At 38.5% G+C, this 9,862-nt stretch overlaps 1 non-coding gene across 1 annotated transcript; it reads right to left on the reverse strand.

Moving 5' to 3' along the window:
* Positions 1 to 9,170: 9,170 nt before the first annotated feature.
* Positions 9,171 to 9,277, reverse strand: LOC141636161 (small nucleolar RNA R71). The gene has a single exon (XR_012540793.1). It is a non-coding gene; the product is annotated as a small nucleolar RNA R71 (small nucleolar RNA).
* Positions 9,278 to 9,862: the final 585 nt, after the last annotated feature.

Here is a 9,862-nt window from a genome sequence, read left to right on the forward strand (position 1 = left end):
TATTTTCCGTTGACTACACTGACTTAGATAAAATGATTTCTAAAAATATTTTAGTTTGTCGTCGATAAACTTTGTCTTAGTAAGTCTAAAATTTTTGAGGTTGATAATTTGTTTATAGCTCGTGTTTTGACATTGTCGAGGGCGACAATGAGCTAAGTGTGGAGGAATTTGATAAGGCGATATTGACCCATGTTTATACTCCTTAATTATATATTTTTATAGTCATCCATCTTACTATTTGAGCTATATAATGTACTCTGGTCATTTTGTTTGTTTAATAAATTAAATGTCATATTAGTGTTGAATAAACTAATTTACGTTTAATTTAAAATAGGTGTGAACGCATGAATTATGGGCTGATGGAACAAAAGAGTAAGACCGTGCAAATTGCGGGAGAAAATTAGAGAAGTCGACCAAAGTTAATAAAGAAACCAAGTGAATCAAATGGTTTTCACGTGGGTTAGACTCCAAGTGAACAAAGGAAAAAGCCATAAACAAATTCAAGACCAAGAACAGAAGCTGAAGCTACATACGGAGAACTCATACAATGGAAACTCTATTCTATCTCAGATTCTCTTTTCCAAATTCTATCTACTTCAATAATTTCCCTATACAAAATCTATCCCAAAACTTCCCAAAGTTAATCCCGTATAATGCCAAGATCAGTATAAATACCTATTTCATCAGTCAGAGTAAGCCGGAAGAGGCGAATACCCATATAACTATTTTATAGATATTAAGCGAAATAGAGTGACGATTTGAGACCTATTGGGTCGTGAGTGAAGTAGGAGACCGTACTCGGTCGGAGTCTTAGCTCACCGTCGAGTAATGGCGAATTTGAGTCGGATCCTAAGGTGTGACAATCCGAAGTTCCGACTACAAGTTCCGGGCAAAAATTAAGTTCTCTCTACCTCTCTAGTATTCAATTTATGGTTTATTTTCGTTGATTAATTTTAGTATTGAAACCGTTGTTGTTTAATTGTTAATCGTTCAGTAATTTGTATCCAAAGCTTTAGTCAATCCCGATTGACAGTTGCAATTTTCAGTGGTAATTTCTTATCTTATTATGATTGTAATTGTATACTTCTGCTATTTGTGTGATTCTGGCTTAGTTCGAGTTGCATAATACGAGTAGCAGCTACCTTAGATTAATCTCTGCGAATTGGGGTTAGTTTAAGTTATGAGTAAAATTTGGTCGATTAATCTTTAGGTACTGACGACACTGAAGGGATAAACTGGGTTAATGACGTCTTCTTGGTTCGATAATGCTTCTAATCCGGTCTTTAGTAGGGTGCGACAAACTTACATCGGTCGGTTAGTTAAGAATCGGTCTAGGCTTAGTTCAGGTCGGTTGTAATCTAAGAGAGGATAGGGAGTTATTGTTATCTTTAATTCCGCAGTTAATCTATAATTAATATGTAGATTTGACGTAAACAATAATTGGTTCACAAACTAGAATTACCAGTAGAATATGTGCTTAATGGGGTATTTAACTTCGCGTCTAGCTTTAGTATTTAGTTATGTTAGTTCATTTAAAATCACAAATGAAACCCCCTTAATCGTACATAATGTTAATAGCCGTAAATATGTAAATAAATGGTATATAACTAAGTTAGTGAATAAAAGTACTATATAGTTAATTAGTTTTTCAATCTCTCCGTGGGATCGACCCTACTTATCCTTTACTATGTTTGTTATTTTTGTGGTTAAGATAGGTTTATAAATTATTAATTTGTAAGCGCAAACGACACGTATCAGGTATGTCAGGATTTCGGTTTACCACGGCAGTTTACTAACTCAGTCATAAATAGCGTAGATAGTCTACTGTGAGAAGGGCAAGGGAGAGGTCTTTTCGGTCCGCTATTCACCTTAAACTATTACTAACTTAACTTTCGCCCTCATTAGGTAGTCTACTGTTCATAACAGGTCTGTTCGTTCCAATCTTTCGATCCAGGAGCAAAGTTACCAAAATTAAAGTTATTTAGAAGCGTGCACTTAACTAAACAGATTACAGTTATATTGCTATGGTGACAGATTCTCACAAATAAATCGTCTAGCCTATTTACAGCATCGTTACTTTACTACCATGGCTCCCCTAATCCTAACATAAGAGAATTTAGCTATGAATAAACATAACAAAAACAAAAGATGAAGAAATAAAGAACATTGCAAATTAAAGAGAGTAAAGAGAGAATTACTTATTAAGTTCCGGAAAAGAGAGCAACAGAATCAGGTTACAAAAGGGAGGAAAAGAGAAAAAGAGGAGAAGAGAGAAAAAGAGAGAAAAGCAGTGTTCAACAGTAAGAAAGGGAAAGTAAATTATGAAGTGATGATAAAACCTCATGTCGTCTTTCCTATATATAGGAAAGACAATTATTAAACCTAGAATACGAAATTAAACTAAAAAGCCCGTGCACATTAGCGAGTTACTCGATCGAACAGTTTAGAACTGCTCGATCGAACACATTCATGGCAAAACCTCTCGATCGAGTAAACAGACCACTCGATCAAGGAACTCCAAATATGCACATCTCGATCGTATAGAAAATCCATTCGATTGAGATTTTTTCTCTTAAAACCACTCGATCGATCAGAATACCATTCGATCTAGGGACTTCAACTTAGCCAGCTAATTACGTCGTTAGTTTCAGCTATGACTCGTTGATTTAGCTTCCGAAATGACTTCACGCATTCCAAGACAGTAGCATTTCCGCTCTAAATCCACTCATCCTTTAAAATGCATGCGAAAAGGACAGTTCCAGGCTCGATTCCCCTACTTTCAGGTCCATTCATGCAATTAAAGCAAAACAAACCAAAGTAGAATATTTGTGGCATTTCGTAGCATAAAACCACGAGAAACGCATAGAAATACGTGCATAAAGGGTTAGAAAGACTATATAAAATGCACGTATCATGAAACGACCTAAGAAGGTCGAGTAATGAAAATCGACACCATCTCGTATAAACTATTCCCTAACCTTGTTCAAGCTTCACCCTGGGTTACACGTAAGTTTATCATCCCCAGTGGAGTCGCCAAACTGTGGACATGGGCCACCCGCGCCGCGCGCACCCGCACGTTGGTTTCGAGGCGGCGACACTTCTCCCACTTAACCTTGGCTTGCCAAAGCACATCATGGGCCGTTACCGATTGGTGAAGCATTGAAATTGGTGATAGGTCGAATAAGCCTACATTTGTGGAGTCGCCACCAATTTATTGTGGAAAAATTAGAAACCGTTCGAATACCTCGTGTCATGTCAAGACACAAAGTAATGGCATAAACACTAAGAACTCGTTACCCTTAGCATTTTATGTCTAGAATGACTCTCGAAGATGCCAATGGACACGGATGTCCAGAGATAACTTGAATAAGGGGTGAGAGTACGTATTAGGAAGCTCTTTAATCGAACACCTAATCCCGCCCACCTCGATAGCGGCCTCTACTAATGATTAGGGAAATCGTTCATATTTGATATGTCATCGTTGTAATGCATGCAATGCAAGAAACATGGATTAATCCTAGCATGTGAAATTAGACTATGTCGGTTAACACGTGTTTTAGCAAGCGATTGTGTCGAAGTAAATGTTAGATTCATTACATGTGAATTTCATACAATTAAATCATACATAATAAATAATATAGGAATATTAAAATTACAAGAATTAAAATTACAAATATTACAAGATTTATCTGATTTACGTCAAAAGCACGCTCGAAAACGGGATTTCAGAGAAGAAAATAAAAGAAAATAAAAACTTAGAATTAAAATACAAAAATACGTCATATTTGGGGTGATAATACGAATAATAGTTGATGTAAACCGTAATTAAAAGCTACGTCAATGCGAGAAAGAGTTCAGGGACATAAACCAACCCAGAACAAGCGCAGCATCTGCTGCGTCCTCTGGAAGAGGCGCAACACTTTCTGCGTCTGTTCTAGAGCCGGGTTTTGACTGTGAAAGTCAGACCCGCGGGTTAGTTATTGTTCGTTGGTATATTTAAGATCGATTATTGGTTTTAGACTCGAATTGAAGTGCTTTAATTGATTATATGCATCTGGGCAAGTCATAAAACGAATTAAAAAATGAGAATTTACAATGGTTTACATGATTATGATGAACTCGGGTCAGAAATACAAAAAAAGAATGAAATTTGAAGTTATAAACGGAGTTAGACAAATAGGAAAAAAGACTCGAAAGAAAACTTATGTATCAAGTTAGGACTTTCAGAACCTCGATATGAACAAGTCAAAACCCCGAAGAATCGATTTGAATTAAAACGGCGAAAACCCGCGAGTATTGAATTACTCGGGATTAAGGACGAATTATACATTGTAATTAAAAGGATTTGCTAAAAACATGATTTATGTACTGAAACAACAAAGAAAGCAAAGAAAAACGAAAGAAATAGGAAAAAGAGAAACTTGCAGGAACTTGAGGAAGAAGAAGAAGAGCAGGAGCAGCAAGCAGCCTCTGGAAGAGGTGCAGCAGAGCTGCGATCCTTCGAAGAGGCGCAGCTGCTGTTGCGTTTCTTCTCGACGTCTGGCCTCCACTATTTTATAAAAACGGTTTTAAAAGATGGATTTTAAATCAGTTTTCGAATGTTCTTTTGATATAGATCTACATTAATTGATACAAAAGTAAAAGGTACAATAATAAAATGGGAATTACACCCTCAGACTTACATGTTTGACGAAACGAGATTGACTTAAGTTATCGTTTTAGTGATTGCTCGACTCGAATATGCATGGAAAGTTCCCTCGTTAGAGGATTTAGTAAATTGATTTGGTTGATTAAACGTGGGGTTGGTCAAATTGGTTGGTCTATGCAACGTGACTGGGACTCAGAATGATCTGAGCTTACGTGGTCGATTCATCAAGCACGTAGGCGTCGAAAGCAATAGCATAGTCTATAATGCAAAGAGAGAGAAGAGAAGGGCGGACACTCGCATGCAAAATATGAAGGCCGGAGGCCTCTATTTATACTAAACATATGGAGGAGTTTAGGAATGACACGGATTGGAAACAAATCACGAAAATTTTCTGAAAAGTGTGAAAAGAGGGTTGGAGAAGAGGCGCTGCAGCCACTGCGACCCTTGGAAGAGGCGCAACACCTGCTGCGTCCTTTCTCCGGAGGTTTCCTCCACAGCAAGAAAGATTTCCGCCTTTTTTTATGGAATTTCGGTAGATATACACTTCCATATTCCGTAAAACACAATATTGTGGAAAATATTTCCTTAAAATATTAAATTTAATTAGGAATAATTATCCAGAGAACAATAGAACATTCTGGAATATTCCGAATCGGCATTTAAACGGTTTACAGAAAATGAAGCTGTGGACATGGGCCACAGGTCGGTTTGCAGGCGTAAACCGCCTACCGGTCCGTAGTCACGTGCCACCTGCACGCCAAGCCAATTTGTGGACATGCAACGGTCTTTTGAAAGCCACGCTCGGTGGCGTAAAAATGCTTTCGACCGGATCGCTTTAGATCGGTCGGTTTTGTCTCGGTAAAGGTCTCGAAACGATGTAGAGATGTTCGGAGTCGCCACCAAGCATTTGTGGGATGCTTGGAACCCGTTCGAATCCACTTTATACCTAGGTCAATCAAGGCAAAAACCGGTGCTTGAAATAGGTACTAAAGATAAGGACTCGTCCCCCTTTTAGCATTCAATGCCTAAAATGACTTTCGTGTGCCCTGGATAAGGCCATCCACTATCCAAAGGTTCCGAGTAAGGGGTGAGGGTACGTACTGGGAAACCCTTTAATCGGACACCCAATCTCGCCCGCGTTAGCGGCCTCTACTGATCGATCGTGGTTGTTTAAGTGCAAGAGTTGATAAAATGGTATAAATGCATGAATGCAGATCCAAAAGTCTTAACCTAACATGTGAATATTTCCTAAGTCAGTTGTTTATGCATGTACCAAGAAATTGGTGTCAAAGTTGGAGTTAGATTAATTTGCATGTGAGACGGAAATTAAACAACCATTTACCAAATTCGGATTACGATGCTTAACACGATTCCATTGTTTTGAAAAAGGGTGTCAAATGACAAAGTGTAAAAACATAAACTTATCAATCTGATCCGTCATATATTCGGGTTAACCGTAATCGGGATCGTCCTAGACAAGTACCAAAATGAGACAGAATAGTGTCGGGCAGCCCCATTGGGGTGCGAGCCTATTGGCGAGGGAAGGGGCTCTGCCCGGTTTTTTGAAATATGAAAACAGACGGTCTCTTGGAGAGCGGGTCAGACGACGGCCCAAGGGGAGTCTCCTGGTTGTTAAAAAAGTTGTTTAAAACCATTTTTTTGTGATTAATGGTTTGCAAGTATGATTTGCATGACTCAGAATAATTAGTATTATGTTAGTAATAATCGTTGTCGTATTTGAAAGTTTGAAAAACATAGTAAAATGTATAAAAGGAAAATGTTTGATTTGAATAATTTTGTTAAGTTCAATTATTTGTAATTAGTCAAGTTTGTCATCGTACTCGGATTAAACCGACATGGTATAAAGAACAAAGAATGATTATGAATTATGACTAATATATTTAAAAATGTAAATAAATGAGAGAAATGGTAAATAAAATAAAAGAGTGTTAAATTACCCTTTAAAATGTAATTAACCAATAATATCATCGAGTCACGGATTAAACCATCATGGTATTCGGAACCAAGGGTGATTATGATTTATGATTAAAATATGTTTATCATAAAAATGAATTAAAATGGTAAAAAACCGTAAAAGGAAAGAAGTAAAAATAAAAGAAAGTGTTGAAGGAAAGAGGCGCGAGCCTCCCTGCATAGCAAGAAGCTTCTGTCTCAGGCCAAAACTCGGTTTTGGCTCGCTAACCTATATTTGAATCGTGTTATGCATTGTTCATGCATATAAACTCATAAAAACAGTAAAGACATGAAATAAATGAGTTGTTTACATGATGCGTGTCATTTATATGATGTTTTACACCTCATTTTACACGCATTTCAGAGCTCATTTATGTAGTTTATGCTACTATTCCCCCTATTTCCGTCTACTTTTGTGTTTTTTGTACATTAATGCAGAAATGTGAAGAATTCGGCGGAAATCAAGCTAAATCCGTCCCCGAGTACAATGCATTGCATTTGACGTGAAGTATTTACTCAAGGAAGGAGCTAGGTGCGCATTTCGAGACCCGAAAGACAAATCCACGAGAATTTAGAAGTCAAGTATCAGCTACTTCAGTCGATCGACCGCTGCCCTTAGTCGATCGACCAGATCACGAGTTCCAGGAGCTCCTGTTTATTACAGTCCAGTTGATCGACCGGTCACAGTGGTCGATCGACCAAGCCGCTAATCTGCGTGAATTAATAGAACGAGTAATAGGAAGCCCATTGTGTTTTAGGTTTTGAGAATAAAGCTACGTGATATTTCTATATAACGTAACCTGCTCATCCATATACAATCATCCAGGTTTATTCAGTTTTCAGTTTATCATCAAATTTTAGGGTTCATTAGTTTAGAACAATTTCCTTCAATAAAAGTTACTTTCGCTTTCGGTTTTGATCTCTATTCCTGCTTCCATTTGGTAATCTTCTGCTCTTATTTTCAGTTTATTACTCTGTTTGCTCGTAGTATAGAATTGCTAGACTAGTTTCCCGAAGCCGAAATTATCGTTTTATGTTATTTGCTTGTTTAATTATTTCAATCATGAATTCAGTAGTTTTATTCCTTAATCTCATTGTTGTTTTCGTCGTAGTCATGAGTAGCTAAATACCTTGTTCTAGGATGTAGGGAATCTGTAGTGTAGGCGGCATTAGAATAGTACGACCTAAATCGCGCCATGGTCGATCGACTGGGTTCCCTGGTCGATCGACTGGCCACGTGAGTATTAGTTTCATTTTAATTAATTTAATCTCCATATTTGACGAATCGAGTGCACGCGACTAGTTGAATGTCTAGGATTTGACCGACCCAATAAAGATCGAAAGATAGGGAAGGAAAATATCATACCTAATTAAGACGACTAGATTAATGGGATCGAAGGATGAGTTAATTTAGCCTTTTTAGTCACTATTCAGGATGGAAGTTAGTATTAGTGATATTAGGGACCTGTAGCGAGATCGAAATATGCTACCTGTAAGAATGGACCGAGAGGACTTCTTATTTTCCCGTCTCACGTGTTTGTTTTAGACCTACCTAGTACACTGTCGCCGAAACTACAGTGAACCGACCATTTTAGCACCCTTTTAATATTTGTTTTATCCGTTTATTTAGTTTATTATCTTTTATTGCCTTTAGCTATAGACCAAATCAAATCAAACCCCCACATTTGTTACCTTGGACTTAAAATTAGACAACTAATAATTGCATCGCCTCCCTGTGGTTCGACCCTGTTACCACTAGCTTTTGTTAGTTTTAATAGGTATTATAATTTTATCTTTAGTGCACACAACGACGGACATCAAATTTTGGCACCGTTGCCGGGGAGGCAATTGTTTAAAATTTTTAGTTGTTTTATTTTTAGGCTTTTTCTTAGTTTAAGGGACATCTGTTCCTTAAACTATTCTTATATTCTATTTGTAGTTTCTTCTTATGCGCAGGTCACAGGGTGGTGAATTACTACCGTTTAATCCCGAGATTGAGAAGACTTTGCGTGAGTTGAGACGATCATCTAGAGTATTGCCGACAGAGGAAGAGCTGAGTACTCTGTCTAGTTACTACGAGAACGAGCTATTTGAGAGGGAACCACATTCATCTCCTGTTTCCACTTCTTCAGCTGAGACCGTCACATCTCCAGATTTTCCAGTCATAGCTGAAGAAGCAAATATAGCCAGTCACTCGGAGCCGACAGCTGCGAACCTTTATAAGGGATTCGCATTACCAGGGGAGGACAAAAAATTCGAGCCAAAGCCTTCTTATATTAACCTGGTTGAGAGGAACCAATTCGGGGGAGCTGCAAATGAAGATGCAGCAGCTAAGCACATGGAGACATTCATCGATTATTGCTGTTCCATACCCCCACCAACCGGTGTGACGCAGGACCAGGTGAAGGAAACTATGTTTATATTCTCTCTTCGTGATGCTGCAAGGGAGTGGTACAGAGACCTGGATTAAGCTGCTAATGGGATCACTGACTGGAATTCTTTGGCCCTAGCATTCTGCAAGAAATATTTCTCTGCCTCGAAGACTAATGCCATTAGAGCTCAGATCACTAGCTTTAAACAGGGTCCTGATGAGAACTTTCATGAGGCGTGGGTCCGTTTCAAGAAGCTGGTGCGAACCATTCCGCATCATGGGTTCGAAAAATGGAGTCTATACAATCAATTTTATAATGGGCTCTATGACGATCAGAGAGCTATCTTGGATGCGGCAGCTAGTTGCAGATTCCAGGAGAATGTTGGAGAGACTAAGGGGTGGAAAATTATTGATGATTTGGCCACTCATAAAGCTGAGTATGGGAATTCCAGGGGAAATCAAAGGAGGAGTGCTGAATCCCCTTCTGTAGCTGCACTAGAGGCTCTTACGGTGAGGTTTGATAAGTACGAGTTAGGAGGAGCTTCAAAAAGAGGGATCTATCATGTGAATGTTGTTTCAGACGGTCCTTTCGTCCAAATGAAGAGATGTGGAGGAGAAGGACATGTTTTGGATAACCGTCCTAATCCCTATGAGTCTTGTCTTTGCGCTTTTTCAACATTATAGGCAGACAAACACTTATTTTGAGTCGAATGCCCATCCTAACTTGAGGTGGAGTAGCCAAAATGTCCCGAATCCAACTCCACCTCCACAAAGAAGAAACGAATAAAAAATTTATGTGCCCCGTCATAAGCAACAACGATTCCAAAAGCCTCCGTATGTTCCTCGATGCTTGCGGCCGATCCCAAGGC

The sequence above is a fragment of the Silene latifolia genome, chromosome Y (assembly GCF_048544455.1).
Source record: "Silene latifolia isolate original U9 population chromosome Y, ASM4854445v1, whole genome shotgun sequence".
In the NCBI taxonomy this organism is placed as follows: Eukaryota; Viridiplantae; Streptophyta; class Magnoliopsida; order Caryophyllales; family Caryophyllaceae; genus Silene; species Silene latifolia.